This window comes from Schistocerca gregaria, chromosome 3, assembly GCF_023897955.1.
Source record: "Schistocerca gregaria isolate iqSchGreg1 chromosome 3, iqSchGreg1.2, whole genome shotgun sequence".
Classification (NCBI taxonomy): Eukaryota; Metazoa; Arthropoda; class Insecta; order Orthoptera; family Acrididae; genus Schistocerca; species Schistocerca gregaria.
This window is the reverse complement of record NC_064922.1, coordinates 690,703,496-690,720,724: the sequence shown is the minus strand read 5'-3', so window position 1 is coordinate 690,720,724 and position 17,229 is coordinate 690,703,496. Positions and strand designations below refer to the sequence as shown.

General features: G+C 45.0%; 1 protein-coding gene across 13 annotated transcripts in view; it reads right to left on the bottom strand.

The window, feature by feature from the left end:
• The window catches only part of LOC126354429 (axotactin), a 547,963-nt gene extending 531,265 nt beyond the window's left edge, over nucleotides 1-16,698 (bottom strand). For 8 of the 13 annotated variants that reach the window (XR_007565327.1, XR_007565328.1, XR_007565329.1 and 5 more), the window contains exon 1: nucleotides 16,513-16,601. The gene's annotated coding sequence lies outside the window, so the exon portion shown is untranslated. Of the gene's footprint in view, nucleotides 1-16,508 lie in introns of all 13 variants that reach the window. The other 5 variants (XM_050004068.1, XM_050004072.1, XM_050004077.1 and 2 more) reach the window with 4 other exon arrangements.
• Nucleotides 16,699-17,229: the final 531 nt, after the last annotated feature.

The following is a 17,229-nucleotide window of genomic DNA, read 5'->3' as shown; positions in this document are numbered from 1 at the left end:
AGTTGTTGGAAAAGGAAGACGAGTTTCATTCGTTAAAATGCACTTACTACGATAAGAATATAATGAAAAAAATGTTGTTAATTAACAGACAAAGAGAAATCATGGAAGGAGAGCGTAACCTTAAAATGGAAGTTATGATTAAGTTCAAGAACGAAATGGAGCGAACTTCAGGTTCCGGCCCTTCAGCCAATATGCTCGAGAAATTTAGGTTTTTGTAAATGAATATTTTTGTGCATGTACAACATTTTATTTACTTGATATTTTTCAGTGGTTAATATATTATTATTCTTCGCATGACATAATATATGTGCTTATTATTTCAGTATCAGTAGAATTAATTTTTCTAATCACGAAATTCTAATCAAAACATCTTCACTGTGTGACAACATGTGCTGAAGTAAGAAATAAAATGAAAATGTTAATCCGCTAATTACAAAAGAAACAAAAGACAGAGAAACAAATATAAAATAGATCACATTTCACTGCAGTAATAACGATCCAGAGCCTTATTTATTCATTTAAGAAGTTAAAATCTTTACACTAACTTGTTATTTTACTAGCATATTAGGTACGATTTTAATTAAAATAATTGAGTCTAATAAACCCTCTGACAGCTTGGGCTGCAGCATCCGCTGCTGGCTGAATTGCATGCTGATCGATGTCATTCACCTCCACAGCATAAGAGTGAAACACATCTGCAAGCCGCGCGGAGTGGTCGCGCGGTTTGAGGCGCCATGTCACGGACTGTGCGGCCCCTCTCTCCAGAGTTTCGAGCCCTCCCTCGGGCATGGGTGTGTGTGTTGTTCTTAGCATAAGTTACTTTAAGTAGTGTGTAAGTCTAGGGATCGATGACCTCAGCAGTTTGGTCCCTTAGGAATTCACACACATTTGAACACACACATACACACACACACACACACACACACACACACACACACACACACACACATCTCCAACTTCTATTCCGAAGCTGTCTGCAACTGCAGAAGCCACAGTAACATATCGACACTTGTTTTGTTTGTATCGCATAGTTTTAGTGAGAATTTGGAAACTTTCTTTTCATTCATCGAATGTACGTTCCATCACATGTCTGGTAGCGATTGGACTCCGTTGTAATGCGCTTCGGCTCCTTTGTGAGATAGAAACATGGGAGTACTAAGATGTCTGGAGAGAGCATATCCGCTGACTCCAAGCAGCCCACCATATTGTCCACTTTCAAATTCTGCAGCAATTCTACTGTTATCCCAAATACGTGCGTCATGCGTAGAAAGCGGCCAAAGGCTTACCACTTTCGAAACCTTCATATTGGCATAACAGACGATTTGTGTACTGATAGAAAAGAAATTCTTACGATTTCTGTGTTGTTCTGCTTGTGCTTCAGAAGGATAAAATATCGGTATATGTACACAATCTCTGGCCCCCATGACATTTGAGAATCTATCAGCTGGATAGAATTCCCTCTTGTTCCCTGATATATTTTCTTGGTTCCGTGCTATGGACAGGTACAGTGGCTTTAAGGCAGTTAAACTGTTTATCACACTTTTGAAAGTTCTTCCAGCAGTAGACCTACTACGGCGGGTGTTAATCAGATACCCTGCTACGATTTGATAAGCGCCTAGGCGAAAGATTCATAGTCAACAAAGAAGTTGCAGTCTAGGCGACAAAGCACGGTTCCTGTCAGAATTATGCTACAGTAACGATTCCAGCTTACCAAGCAGCGACTCAGCAAATTCCTTACGAACTCCACACCGCCCTTTGAAATCTTGGTCACCGTATATCGCAAATGGGTCCCTTCTCTCCGTTAGCACCCTCATTGTTGGGATGTCTACCTCTTCCTCGATTTCTATACATTCTTCGTAGTCCAGGTAATCCACAGAATTCGGTATTTAACAAGCAGAAACTAAAGAACACAACTTACTCTCTAACTTTGTTCGTTTAGTAGTAAATTTTGGCCTTATTTCCTCCTTAATTTTCTAACGTAGTAGCGTACCTTGTGCTCTCCATCAGCTATGGAGTACATAAATTTATTTAGAGATTAAATTAAATATTTTCCCCGCATTAATGTACCCCTTTAGTTAAGTACTCGCGACTGTAAGTCGCTGTTTTACTTCTTTATTAGTAACTACTTTAGTTTCGCTATTTTTCTATTCGCAAAGTCATCAATAATAATAATCCAATTATGCCATAATCTGTCTGCAAATAGAATAACCTCGCCTCCTTTCGTTAGGGACCGACTGCCAATAACAAGCCGTGATCGATAAACCAGATTTGAAAGTTCTTGACAAATTAAAAATGTATGCCAGACCGAGAGTGACTCGAACTCGGGACCTTTGCCTTTCGCAGGCAAGTGCTCTACCGTCTAAGCTACCGCAGAAGAGCTTCTGTGAATTCTGGAAGGTAGGAGATGAGGCACTGGCCGAAGTAAAGCTATGAGGAGGGGCTGTCAGTTGTGCTTTGCAGAGCATTTGCCCGATAAAGGCAAAGGTTCCGATTTCGAGTCTCGGTCCGGCACACAATTTTAATCTGCCAAGAACTTTCGTATCAGCGCACGCTCCGCTCCAAAGCGAAAACTTCATTCCGGTAAAACAGATTTGCAATGTGGATGTGACGCGAGTTAGTGCATTTCGAATAACTGAATGCATCTCTGGGTCCATGTATACTTATTGTTTAATAACATTGCTACAGGAACCTGAGGGGGGGGGGGGGGGGGAGTGAAGCACCTATAAGACATGGTCGGACGTCAATGTAACTCTGTACAAGTACACATCACCGGCGGGTGTGTAAATGAACAAAATTGCAGTTCTCTTGACTGATAGGGCGGTCACCAGAGGCGTTGTTCGCCTTTAGTGTTGTTACCAGGCATGCTGGGGAATATAACAGGCACGAACAGCGGCACACGTTGAGTGAACACTGTCAAGGACACGGAGATGTCGTGTACTCGTCTGAGAGGGGGCCTCATTGGTTGGCTGATTTGGGGAAGCGTACCATACAGCGGGGTCATCGGACTCACCGGGTTACGGAAGACTGGGGAAGGAAGTCGGCCATGCCGTTTCAAACGAACCAAATGTGTGTGAATTCCTGAGGGACCAAACTGCTGAGGCCATCGGTCCCTAGACTTACACACTACTTAAACTAACTTATGCGGAGAAGAACACACACACCCATGCCCGATGGAGGAACCGAACCTCCGGTGGTAGGGCCTAAGCAGTCCGTGACATGGCGCCTCTAACCGCGCGGTTTCAAACGAACCACCCCGGCATTTGCCTGAAGCGATTTAGGGAAATCACGGAAAACCTAAATCAGGATACCGGGACGCGGGTTTGAACCGTCGTCCTCCCGAACGCGAGACCAGTGTGCCACCTCACTCAGTGGACCTCATTGCGGACCTCCTTTTGAACCATACAGTATCCAGGTTTTTGGGGCATTTGGATGTGACATGGCCTGATGGTGGATGGAACGTGAGGGTAGGCAGACTCGTCGTCAATGTCTGACTACCAACGTTTTGTGCACCAAGCACATCGCAACCCTTTGACTTTTGCGCCTTCCACTCGAGGACGATTCGCTGCAACGTTGTGTCTCACGAACCATTGTTCGGAGATTAGCAGCATCGAGACTGGTTAACTGTCGTGCCATGCGTGGGCTCCCCTGACAGCACAACACAAAGGGCTGCGTATGGAGAGGTGTAGGGACCGGCAAGCATGGACTGACGATGAACGACGTCACACTGCGTCCATTGATGAACTGCAGTTCTGCGCTGTCGCCGAGTATGGCGGCGTCCTGCCGGAGGTCCCATCGTTCAACGTTTTGGAGAGTCGCAGCGGTGTTATTCCTGGCGTTATGGTGTGGGGAACCATCGGGTATGACTTTAGGTCGCGGCTGGTAGCGACTGAGGGGACTCTGAAGGCACAGCAATACGTCATAGACATCCTACGTATTAGCGCATTACCTCTCACTCGACAGTATCGTGATGCCATTTTTCAACAGGACAATGATTGTTTACACATGGCGCAATTCTCAAGTCCATGGATCAAGGCAGTCAGGTATAAGCAGTGTTTCTCGATTTCCGAAAAGCATTTGACTCAGTACCACAACTACGCTTTTTATCAGAAGTACCGTCATACAGTGCTTCAAGGGAAGATTGTGACTGCGCTGATGATTTCTTGGTGGGGAGGACGCGGCAAGTTGTCTCGGATAGAGTGTCATTGACACCTGACTTCGGTGTTACTCCAGGGAAGCGTTTGGGCCGCTTGCTGTTCACCTTGTATTTTCTGATCTTGCGGAACATATTGATAGTAACCTCAGACCTTTCGCAGGTGATGCAGCTAAGTATAATGAAGTCCCATCTGTAAAAAAGTTGCACAAATATTCAGTCGGATCTTGATAAGCTTTCATAGTTGTACAGGAATTGGCAACTTTCTTTAAAGGTTCGGAAATGTAAAACTGTGCACTTCAAAAAACGAAAAATCGTAGTAACCTATGACTGCAATATCAGTGAATCATAACTGGAATCGGTAAACTCATACAAATACCTAGATGTAACATTTTGCAGCAAAGGAAGTAATCACAGAAACTCAGTTGTGAGAAAAGTAGGGAGCAGGATGTTAGGGAAATGCAATGAGGCTACAAAGGAGATTTCTTACAAATCACTTGGGTGACGCATCCTAGAATATTGCTCAAGTTTGCGGGACTGGTACCAGAGAGGACTGACGGGGGATATTGAACATATACAGACAACGACAGCTCAAATGATCACAGGGGTGTTTAACCTATAGGGGAGTGTCACAGGGATCTTGAAAGAACTGAACCGGCAGTATCTTTAAGATAGGCGTAAACAATCCCGAGAAGTCTACTTACAAATTTTCAGGAACCGGCTTTGAATGAAGACTATCAATATGCTAAAACTCCCTATTTAGTCGTGTTGGGATCGTGAGGACAAGATTTGATTAATTACACCACACACAGGGGATATTTAATCAATTGTTGAGCCGGACGTTGTGACCGAGCGGTTCTAGGCGCTTCAGTGCGGAACCGCGCTGCTGCTGCGTTCGCAGGTTCGAATCCTGCCTCCGGCATGGATGTGTGTGATGTCCTTAGGTTAGTTAGGTTTAAGTAGTTCTAAGTTCTAGGGGACTGATGACCTCAGAAGTTAAGGCCCATAGTGCTCAGAGCGATTTGAACGTTAATCGATTGTTGTTCCCACGCCCCATACGTGAATGAAACGGGAATATGCCCTGTACCCACTTCCATGCACTTCACAGTGGTTTTCAGAATATCTACATCGACATAGGTACTCCGAAATCCACCGTATGGCGCGTGGCGGAGGGTACTCCGTACCACTACTAGTCATTTCTCTTCCTGTTCCACTCGCAAACAGAGCGAGGGAAAAGCGACTATTTATGTGCCTCAGTATGAGCCGTTATTTCTCGTATCTTACCCTCGTGGTCCTGACGCGCATTGTATGTTGGACGCAGTCGAATAGTTCTGCAGTCAGTTTCAAATGCCGTTTCTCTAAATGCTGGGGCACTCCTGACGATACACTTGTCTCCGATGGACACTCGCCATCGAGGACAACATACTGGGTTCTGCTGGTAAGATCCATACTATTTATAGCGACAAGGTCTAAGATTTCCCGTTGCCTGTTGTCTGCTAAGACAACTGCTCAATACAGTTTTCAGAAAACTTGTACAAAAGTACTTTGCACTATTGTATGTCTGTACTCCCTGCAATGAATCCATAGACGTCGCTGTGTATACTGGATAGGCTAAAGTCGCCTCCAACTAATGTTGCACGATCTGGCTATTGGTACTGACCTTAGAGTATGGATGTAGATGTAGGTGAATAAATATTTTGTGAAGCTTCTGAATCTTTTACTCTTACGTGGAAAAAGTAGCGGACTGTACGTAATAAACCGTGTGCACGACTTACCAACATGCGACATAGATCTCAGACGAAACCTCTGTTCCGCAGCACAAACGCGTGTTCTCACATTATTTACGCAAGGTATCTTATCAGACGGCATAATCATCTGTAAGAGAAACAGAGATAAGACCCTATATTCCCACGAGGTAAAAAGTACTGCCACAATACTCCATTTACATATAAACTTGGTTGGTAACGTTGACACGATTTTGAGTAACAAAGCAACCGTCACATATGGTGACACTTAAGCGTGTGTCGTGAGCGGTCAATAGCCTTTATCACTCGCGAGCTTTGTATGTGTAGATATTTTCTGCGCGTTAGAATACTCGTTGCGATTCCCACATATATAAGGGGCAGTCAAATGAAAACAGGTGAAAAAATGTGAATCAATTGTTTATTATTTCAAAAGCAATCGCCACAACAATTAACGGATTTACCCATTGTGAGACAAGACGGTCAATGCCTTCATCGAAAAATGTTCGTGGTTGTCTACGGAAGCCGGCCGGTGTGGCCGAACGGTTCTAGGCGCTACAGTATGGAGCCGCGCGACCGCTACGATCGAATGCTCGAATCCTGCTTCGGGCATGGATGTGTGTGATGTCCTTAGGTTAGTTAGGTTTAAGTAGGTCAAAGTTCTATGGGACTGATGACCTCAGAAGTTAAGTCCCACAGTGCTCAGAGTCAATTTGAGCTGGCGAGAGAACGTTACAGAGATGCTAAACAAACTCCACTGGCAGACATAACAAGAGAGACGTTGTGCGTCATGGAGAGATTTTCTATTGAAATTTCGGGACAGAACTTTTCTGGAGCAGTCGGACCACACATTTCTCTCCCCCCCCCCCCTCCCCCCCCTCCCCCCCCCCACATCCATCTCTCGTATTGACCACGAGGAGAAAATTCGAGAAATTAGAGTCAGTACAGAGGCTTACATACAATCATTCTTCCCGCGCAGTATTCGCGAGTGGAACAGGGTTGGAGGGATCAGATAGTGGTACCGAAAGTACCCTCCGCCACACACCATTAGGTGGCGTGTGGAGTATGATGTAGATGAATTGTGCTGGTAACTATTTGTAGTATCTTCTACATTGCGCATCACAATTAGAGAGTCAGTTTTTTGAAAGCCCCAAATTGTCTCAATTAGAGACGCAGAAATTTGATACTTGGTGTTGTAAGTCCTTCCTCTGTAATGTAGAAAAAACGTGGCGCCCTGCGACTTCACCCTGGAGCTCAGCTGCAGTTCTAACACCTAAGTATCGACAAGTGAAAAAAGGTCAGATCTCAGAAGTTCCGGTGAGTTGTAAAGTAGGTTGATGACGTCACATTGGCACCAAATTTCATTCAAATTCCTCACGACGCCACTGTATGTCACACAATGAGAAAGTGGTCACAACCCTTCTTATATGCATTTCACCCCATTTGTCGCGTCTGCGCCCATAGTTGAAAGCATGCCGTTTTCTTTTGTGTGCCCAAGACAAATGTTTCAGACACACCATCGCTTAGAGTCGACACGAAAAGTCCTCAGGAGGTGGCATAAAGGGCGCTGATTCCCACACATTTCGCGGTCGAAAATGACAGTTTGCAGTGCGATAAACAACGGGACGGGGTTCTTGACCATGTTGGACGCTGTTGACACCCCACTGATGCCTCAACCCTTCTCTAAGGACATCATGGGGCTATGACGCCACTGAACGCGACCTGAGCCCTTTGGAGAGTAGCACAAGTTTTGCTCTGATATACAGAGTGGAACCGCTAAGGACCGTTCAAAACCGATAAACGAAATATGAACGTGATCCTAAGCAACAAAGGTTGTTTATGCTTTTTCAGCCGTTTTGTTTGTCGCCCTCCTGTGGCGTGATCATTGGGTGGGCTATGCAACATTGGCGCATGTGCGAATAAAACGGCAGATGATCATTTTCAGACCTCTCCAGTTCGCCAGCACCTCGGTGCCACCCAGACACCGTGTACCTGTACAGAGATGTCGATACCCATTCATATGATTGACGCTCCACTGCTGTTCTAGCACCTACTGCGACACCCGTTACATTCCGTATGCCAGCAAGCAGGTTCTAGAGCAGTTTCAGAGTACCACTCGGCTGAACGACGGTCGAAATCTCTTTACAGTTATGTTTCACATGTGTCACCAAGGGGGTTGCCGAACTGGAAGTTCGCCGTTTTATGTACGCAGATATCAGTGCTGTATCCTTCCATGGTCATGTCACAGGAGGGCGCGAAACAGGAGGGTACAAACACACTTTGCTGCTTCGAATCACGTTCAGATTTCGTTCTGAACGGTCGTTAGTGGCTCCACCCTTTATACGGGATCAAAAACTTTGGTAGTGCTACTCCAAAGAGCTCAGATCAGGCTTAGCAGGCTTGCAGCCCCACGATGTCCTTGGAGAAGATTTAAATAGCCAGACGGGTGGGATGGTGGGGCGGGGGGGGGGGGGGGGGGGGCTAGTGTCAGCCGTGTCGAAAAATTTTCAGAACGTCGTGTTGCTGCTCTTCAGTGCTTGATTATTGCATCTGAAGCAGGCACTCCATTGGCCGAAATATACAGGAAGAAATTAGCTGTGGATGAGTAAAAGTAGTTCAAAAATGACTCTGAGCACTATGGGACTCAACTGCTGTGGTCATCAGTCCCCTAGAACTTAGAACCACTTAAACCTAACTAACCTAAGGACATCACACACATCCATGCCCGATGCAGGATTCGAACCTGAGACCGTAGCGGTCGCACGGTGCCAGACTGAAGCGCCTAGAATCGCTCGGCAACACCGGTCGGCAGTAAAAGTAGTTACTTACCATAAGTGATTTAGGAAAACCATAAAAAGTGTAAATGAGATTTTTCGGATTGAAATACAAGTTCAGTCCTAACAAAAAATGTATTTGTGGCGGATGTGAGAGATGGTGAATATTATCAGAACATAGTCTATGCACTGTCCATGATGATCCTAGCTTAATTTGCAAAAACTACGTTTTGTATTGTGTCAGCAGAAATACGATTTGGTCTCATTATTTTTTAGTACGTGGTATATTTCATGTGTTGCTCCTTACATTCCCCCACTGCCCAGGCAAGTAAGCCAGAGCAACTGATAAACGGAAAATTTTCTCCGTGCTCAAGAAAACAGGTGATCTGAAGTTGGGAAATGTTGGCGAGACAGGTTAGCCTAGCAGCGCTCTAGTGAAGGCGTGTACTCCTCAGCCACAAAGATTTTAAAGTGGCACTCTCTTTGTACCCAGTGCCTCGTTAATCTAAGCGCACTTCTGATTGGGCGCTACGCGCTAGCGTGCGGAACAGTGCAGTCGCTGTTAAGTGCAAATAACTGCCACGTCCCTGATTATAGACTGCCGCTAGAGGAAGCCGGTCTTAAATTATTCGTAGCTTCTGGTGCCCAGTTATTTTTGAGAGTTGTTTATTACAAAAACAACGCGACGTGTATTCATCTCACGGCTGAAGATCGTTGTACAGCTATATAATTGAAACGTCAGTGATTCCGATTACTTCGTCTCATTTATATTTGCATTTTCATCTTGCTTATGATTTAAGTTGTTCCTTCTTGCCGGCCGCTATGGTCGAGCGGTTCTATACGCTTCAGTCCGGAACCGCGCTACTGCTACGGTCGCAGGATCGAATCCTGCTTCGGGCATGGATGTGTGTGATGTCGTTAGGTTAGTTAGGCTTGCCTACTTCTAAGTCTAGGGGACTGATGACCTCGGATGTTAAGTCCCACAGTGCTTAGAGCCATTTGCACCATTTTGTTCCTTCTTCGATTCATTGTCCCAAGTGACTGGAAAAGACCACAAGTCACTCCCGGTTACAAAAAGGGTAAAATATTGACTGTACAGAATTGAAAACCAATGTCGCTAACGTCCGTCGTGTGCTGCAATATCCTATAGCATATGCTAATCTCGGACGTTGTGGCATTCCTAGAGAAAAAATAACTTTCCTCAAAGAATCAGCAAAAAAAAAAAAAAAAAAAGATTCGTGTTAAACAGAACTTCCTTTATTCATGCACGACATCTTGCAAACAACAGATGCAGATGGGCAGTCAGATTTCCGTCTCCGTAATTTTGCGTAGTCCGCTGCTCGTGGTCTCGCGGTAGCGTTCTCGCTTCCCGAGCGCGGGCTTCCGGGTTCGATTCCCGGGGGGTCAGGAATTTTCCCTGCCTCGAGATGACTGGGTGTTGTTGTGTCATCTTCATCATCATCATTTATTCCCATTACGGCCGGAGGAAGGCAATGGCAAACCACCTCCACTAGGACCTTGCCTAGTAAGGCGGTGCGGGTCTCTCGCTTCGTTCCCCTACGCTCTGTAAAGAAGCATGGGACTTCATTTCCAGTTCAATTTTCCGTAAGGCGTTCGACATTGTGCCACATCGTCAACTACTACTCAAAATACACCATACGGATATGGCCGCAAATATGTGACTGACTTACAGAAGTTGCTACATTATACTGGCCGGCGAATGTTTCACAGAAACGAAAGTATCATTGGGCGAGTCCCAAGAACCAAAATGGGACCTCTGCTTTCGATTATTTTCCTGGGTGCGTTTCCCACCTCACCCCATATTTTCCGTAAGGCGTTCGACATTGTGCCACATCGTCAACTACTACTCAAAATACACCATACGGATATGGCCGCAAATATGTGACTGACTTACAGAAGTTGCTACATTATACTGGCCGGCGAATGTTTCACAGAAACGAAAGTATCATTGGGCGAGTCCCAAGAACCAAAATGGGACCTCTGCTTTCGATTATTTTCCTGGGTGCGTTTCCCACCTCACCCCATATGACGTTACGTTACGATCGCTTTAGCGGTCCAGGTGCTATGATGTTGGGGAGCAGAACGTTGTATGGCAGTGCTGACTTCCACATCATTGAGCACGGTACCTTCACCGGCCAATGTTCCTCTGACACTATACTCCTTCCACATATGCGTGTTTTAAGGATTGCGTTCGGTCCTGACTTCACTTTTACATCTACATCTACATGGATACTCCGCAAATCACACTTAAGTGCCTGGCAGAGGGTTCATTGAGCCACCTTTGCAATTCTCTATTATTCCAATCTCGTGTAGCGCGCGGAAAGAACGAACACCTCTATCTTGCCGTGAGATCTCTGATTTCCCTTATTTTATTATGATGATCGTTTCTCCCTATGTGGGCCGGCGTCAGCAAAATATTTTCGCATTCGGATGAGAAAGTTGGTGATCAAAATTTCCTGAGAAGATTCCGCCGCAACGAAAAACCCTTTTCTTTTAATGGTGTCCATCCCAAATCCTGCATTATGTCTATGACATTCTCTCCCCTATTTCACGATAATACAAAACGTGCTGCTCTTCTTTGAGCTTTCTAGATGTACTCGTATCTCGTAAGGAGCCCAGACCGCGTAGCAGCATTCCAAAAGAGGACGGACAAGAGCGATGTAGACAGTCTCTCTAGGAGATCTGTTACATTTTCTAAGTGGTCTGCCAATAAAGCACAGTCTTTGGTTTACCTTCCCCATAACATTTTCTGCATCTTCCTTCCAATTTAAATTGTTCGCAATTGTAATTCCGAGGTAGTTAGTTGAATTTATGGTCTTTAGATTAGACTGATTTCTCGTGTGACCTAAGTTTAAAGGATTCCTTTTCGCACTCATATGGATGATGTCACACTTTTCATTGTTTGGGTTTAACTTCCAATTTTCGCACCTTTCACATACCTTTTCTAAATCGTTTTGCAATTTATTTTGATCTTCTGTTGTGTTTCCTAGACGATAAACGGCAGCACCATATGTGCACAACCTAAGACAGCTGCTCAGATTGTCTCCTAAATCGTTAAGTCGGCCGCAGTGGCCGTGCGGTTCTAGGCGCTACAATCTGGAACCGAGCGACCGCTCCGGTCGCAGGTTCGAATCCTGCCTCGGGCATGGATGTGTGTGATGTCCTTAGGTTAGTTAAGTTTAATTAGTTCTAAGTTCTAGGTGACTAATGACCTCAGAAGTTACGTCGCATAGTACTCAGAGCCATTTGACCCTAAATCGTTAATGTAGATAAAGAACAGCAGAGGGCCTATGACACTATCTTGTGAATCCTTCAGTTACTACGAACTGTGGCCACTCTAATAGGAAATCACGAATCCAGTCACACAACTGAGACAATATTGCACAAGCACGCAATTTGACCACAAGCCGCTTGTGAGGTACAGTGTCAAAAGCCTCCTCAAATCTAGAAATACGGAATCAATTTCAAATTCCTTGTCAATACCATTCAACAATTCGTGTCAGTAATTTTACAAGAACGATGTTTTCTAAACCCGCATTGGCTTTGTGTCAGTAGAATGTTCTCTTCGAGATAATTCATAGTGTTCGAACACAATACTGTATATGTTCCAAAACCCTGCTGCATATCGCCATTAGTGATTTGGGCTGTAATTTAGTCGATTACTCCAACTACCTTTCTTGAATATTGGTGTGACCTGTGCAAATTTCTAGTCATTCGGTACGGATCTTTCATCGACCGAGCCGTTGTGTATGATTTTTAAGTATGTAGCTATACATCAGCATACTCTGAAAGGAACTTAATTGTTATACATTGTGGAGCAGAAGACTTGCTTTTATCACGTGATTTAAATTGCTTCGCTACTTCGAGGATTTCTACTTCTAAGGTACTCACGTTGGCAATGCGCGACCGCATCGAACAAGTCAAGTGGAGGAGGTCTGGGAACAAGAGGCTGTTCGGCGAATGAACTGGGCTGCCCGCTCCTCCAGATTTAAACCCCATCGAGCATATGTGGAATGTGTACTACAGCACACCGACTTGCACCAGCGACGATCTAGCAGTTGTCGACATCACTGGTGTAGGAGAGGCACGCTCTACCACAAGAACTCCTTCCCAACCTTGTGGCCGGCATGGGAACATACACTGCCGTCTGTGGCGATCACACACCATGACCCCTCTTTTGTTAAGTTCGAGGGTCCATCGAGTTCAAAGTAATTTATGTCTTAAAATAAAGATGTCATTCCTGTTCGTCTCGTCACGTATTTCTTTCAGTAGCCTTCTGTTTATACTGTAGCAGTTCTTTCTATGAATGGTCCATCAAGCTATAATACTTGGCAGAGACACATCATGCGAAACTTACTTCCGCTCTTAAGTTTTGCACACCAGTGTATGTAAACGATTTAACAGGTAGGATCAGCATCACTATAAGATTGTGCGGTGATGATACAGTTGCGTGCAAGAAAGTGTGCGTCTTTGGACGATCATTAGGGATTACAGAAAGACTTGGACAACATTTTCACTGGATGTAATGAATGGCAGCTCTCTTTAAATGTGGTTAAATGAAAGATAATGCCTACACAGAGAAAAAAGAACAGTATAGCATCTGATTACAAGACTAGTGGAGAACATCTTCAGCCTGTCACCCAGTATATACGTTATTAGGTGCGATGGTAAGCAGCGATATGAAATGGGACCATCAGACAAAAGCAGTGTTAGAAAAGGCTAATGGAAGACTAATGTTCGTTGGAAGGACTGTGGTGCGCCTGTAAGAAAAATCGCATACAACACGTTAACGCGACTAATTCTAGAATACTGTTGCAGTGCGTGGGGTCCTTATGAAGCAGGAGTGACAGCAGGAAGCGAACGAATTCAGAGACAGGGTGCTAGGTTCGCAACAGCTCGATGTACTCACTCGACAAAGTAACAGAAATCCTTCGAAAATTTAATCGGAAGTCTTGGAAGAAAGACACGCAGTTCTCAGGAAACACTGTTACGTTAATTTAGACGACCGGTATCCGAAATATACTGTGCGATCATTACGCTGCCACTGATGTAGGTATCATGAAAACGAGATGAAGTTAGTGAACTTACGGAAACATGCAGACAATCATTTCCCCTCACTCAGTACGTGAATTGAATAGGAAAGGAAACTGGCAACACTGATATGACAGACCCTCCGCCCTGCCCCTCACAGTGGCTTGCGGAATGTGGGTATTTTTTACACTACGTCTTTTCCTTAAATGGTGGGACGTATTGTTTGTAGTCCGAATGTTAACTCATGACAAGCAATTTTACTGGAGTATTTGTTTCGAATAGTGTTTTGTGGGCAGCAGTGGAAGTAACATTCCCCATGGTGTACAGTGATCTGGAGGAAGAATAAAGATTAATTTCCACGACGAGAAGCTTACTAGAGACGGAGCACGAACTCATATTGAGGAAAGAAATAGACCGCGCTCTTCACTTCAGAGGAACTAACCTGGCATTTGCCTTAAGGCGATATAGGTAAGCCACGGGAGACTTACATGTAAATGACCGGATGGGGATCTGAACCACCGTTTTCCCGAAAGCGAATCTAGAATATTAGCTAGTGCGCCACCTCCCTCGGTCACAATTAGTTATATGGGGGAGCAAGTTGATTACGGCTATTTTGTTGAATAATGAAGTGGTGAGACCGTGAATTCAAAAATATTCGTCAGTTCTTACAAAATAGAAATAGCAACCAGCTACTGTTAATAACGCTATTCCAATAGCACCGTTAACGGCTTCGAATCAATGTATTCATGAGACAGCTATTCACATGAACCTGTAAGTTTATTATTGATCATATTCATGTGAGGTTGAGAAAGTCCACCAGGCATCACACATCTTGTTGATGTGATACGCACACACACGCAAAATGATGGAGTTCGGTAGTCGTAATACTGAATTTGGCCACTTAGTCAATTCTGAGAAGAGGAAAAATGGCGAATCGATGAGGAGCAATTTGGGAGTAAAGCATCTTTCACTTACCCCGCTACAATGCACGAGGGAGTTAGACCATCGGTGCCGTAACACGATACAGTAGCTACTGATCACGCGACGTTAATACATCTTTCTTTGATAAGACAGTTACGGGCAAGCTAGAGAAGGTAATCACTACGAAGAGAGTAACAGATCACCCGCATGTCTCGCAAAACAGATGACTTTAAAAGTTGTGATGTAAGCAAGAAGACACTGGGTTAAAATTTCATGGAAAGGAGGCAATAATTATGTATTGCAACGAGTAGCAAGCGGCTCTGAAATAGACAGAAGCAACGATCTTCACCATTGGTGGTTAAAAGTGCGTTGCCCTACAAAGTAATCCCATAGTGCCTACACTAGATACATTCCAACTCTTTTGGCCCTATCAGTTTTCCATCTCCAGTCGGATCCCGGAAGTATTCAACTTGTAGCTCTATGCTGGATATGGTATCGTACTTTAGCTTAAACAGGCTGTTCACGGAATCTCCGTTATCGAACTTAAAGTACCTAACATGGTCTTCAGTCCGTAAGAAACGTAGTGGTGTAAGCTAATGCATACCGACTCTCGATCTATGTTACATTTATTTCATTTAAAATCAAGTTGACATGTAAAAGTGAAGATGAGAGTCTTTAAGAATGTTACCCTCGCAAACACATTGCTGCCTCTCACGTACAATTTCGGTAGCGGGTGGTTAAGCAACTTCATTCCCAGGGAGTGATGAAGAAAGGAAGTACATTATAGGATCAGCAAGAGAAAATATGGGCGTATAATACGCTCTTGCCATTAGATAGAACCCTTTCTCAATATAGACACATGACGCAAGCGAGCTGTCTTAAACCGCAAAGAACACTTTCCAGACTTCAGCCATTTGCCGTTGACAATAACGGTATGCTGTTGACATTTCAAGCGCTGGCGCCACTCGTCAGAAATTTAACGCTCTTAAGATACAAAAGTGATACTGCGTAGGTCACTTAAACGACGAAAGTCTTTGCGGAAAATTGCCCATGAGGCAGTGAAAATTCTTTTAGATTAAGTTTCCTCGTGTAGCGCTCAAACGCTGCAATTCTGAGCAGCGAATTGCAGGACAGAAGATGGTACTCATAATATTGTATTAGTAAGAAAGCTTTGAAATCTGAGACCACATAAAAAAATCATCATGTTCGTAAAATTGTCGAAATGTCTTTTTTTGAGAGAATCCGCAAACAGTTGCTCTACAAAAACTTTGATTGCATACGTTTTTAATGTTATGACCAGTTTCGCACCCATAGGAACATTTTCGGATCTGAGTGTGTCTGTTCCAAGAGTAAACCGTCAGTTTTTATAAGCAATATTCATGCCACACCGTAGAATAATACAGTGACTGTAACGTAGGAAATTGTGTTGTTCTGTCACTTAGCATGTGTATTGCTTACTGTACCGGGCGCGTTACTCTTGTAGCAGACGTACTCATATCTGAAGATGATTTGATGAAATCGAAACCAGCCACATCAAAAATTTGTGAAATCTAACGAACAATTAAAATCGTTGTACATTAGGTTTGTTGTGTAATATAGAAGTTTTCTGTAGAGGTATTTTAGGTTTCAAAAGTTAAAAGTACGTGAAGACTGCAGCAGGGGTTCCGTAATTAGTAGCAGTCTCTCTTCAAACGCGGTTCGCTCTCGGTGCGCACGGTACAGAACTGAGAAAAGGAAAGCAGTGTTATCTTGTTCCGTGCAGACCTGAGCTCGAAAGAGGGAAGAATTGATCGGGAGTGGTTACTTGCTGAGAAGAAAGCACAGTTCGGCGAGACCACGAAATTACAGTTGGCCATATCTGCGACGTACTCACTGTGTAAGGCTCCGCTGCGCTGTGACGCTTCGTAAGAGTTGCTGTTGGGCGGCTGGCTGTCTGCTGGCGAGCGCGCACACGCACCGTCGCTGGCGAGGTAAGCCGTGTGGCGAGGTGGCAGTAGCGGTCTCCCTGAGCTATGGTGTGCGCCGTGCCTCACCGCCCGGCCGTTGCACAGCGACTGCCGTGGACGCCTCGCGTCGGGCCGCCCGCGTACGCCCACCGGCGCCGCGGATGACGTCACCCGGTGCGCACGCGACGGGGCCGCCATCTCGCGGTCGCCGGCAGCAGCAGGACGGCGCGCAATCGGTGACGCTGGACTGCTGCGTACGGCAGCGGTGACGCCGGGCACGGAAGCACTGATTCTGCAACAGGGGGACAGAGAGGCGGATATTGGTTACTGTGCTAGCGCCATCACATTTGACGACTTTTAACTACACAGACGACCATTTAAACTGCAACACAGTGAAGATGGCGTGCAACAAACGTCAAAATTGTCGAGAACTGTGTTAGACACTTGGGCATGCAAATGACTGACATTTTAGCCGGTGTGGCCGAGCGGTTCTAGGCGCTTCAGTCTGGAACAGCGCGACCGCTACTGTCGCAGGTTCGAATCCTGCCTCGGGCGTGGATGTGTGTGGTGTTCTTAGGTAAGTTCTGTTTAAGTAATTGATGGCCTCAAATGTTAGGTCCCATAGTGCCAGAACCATTTGAACC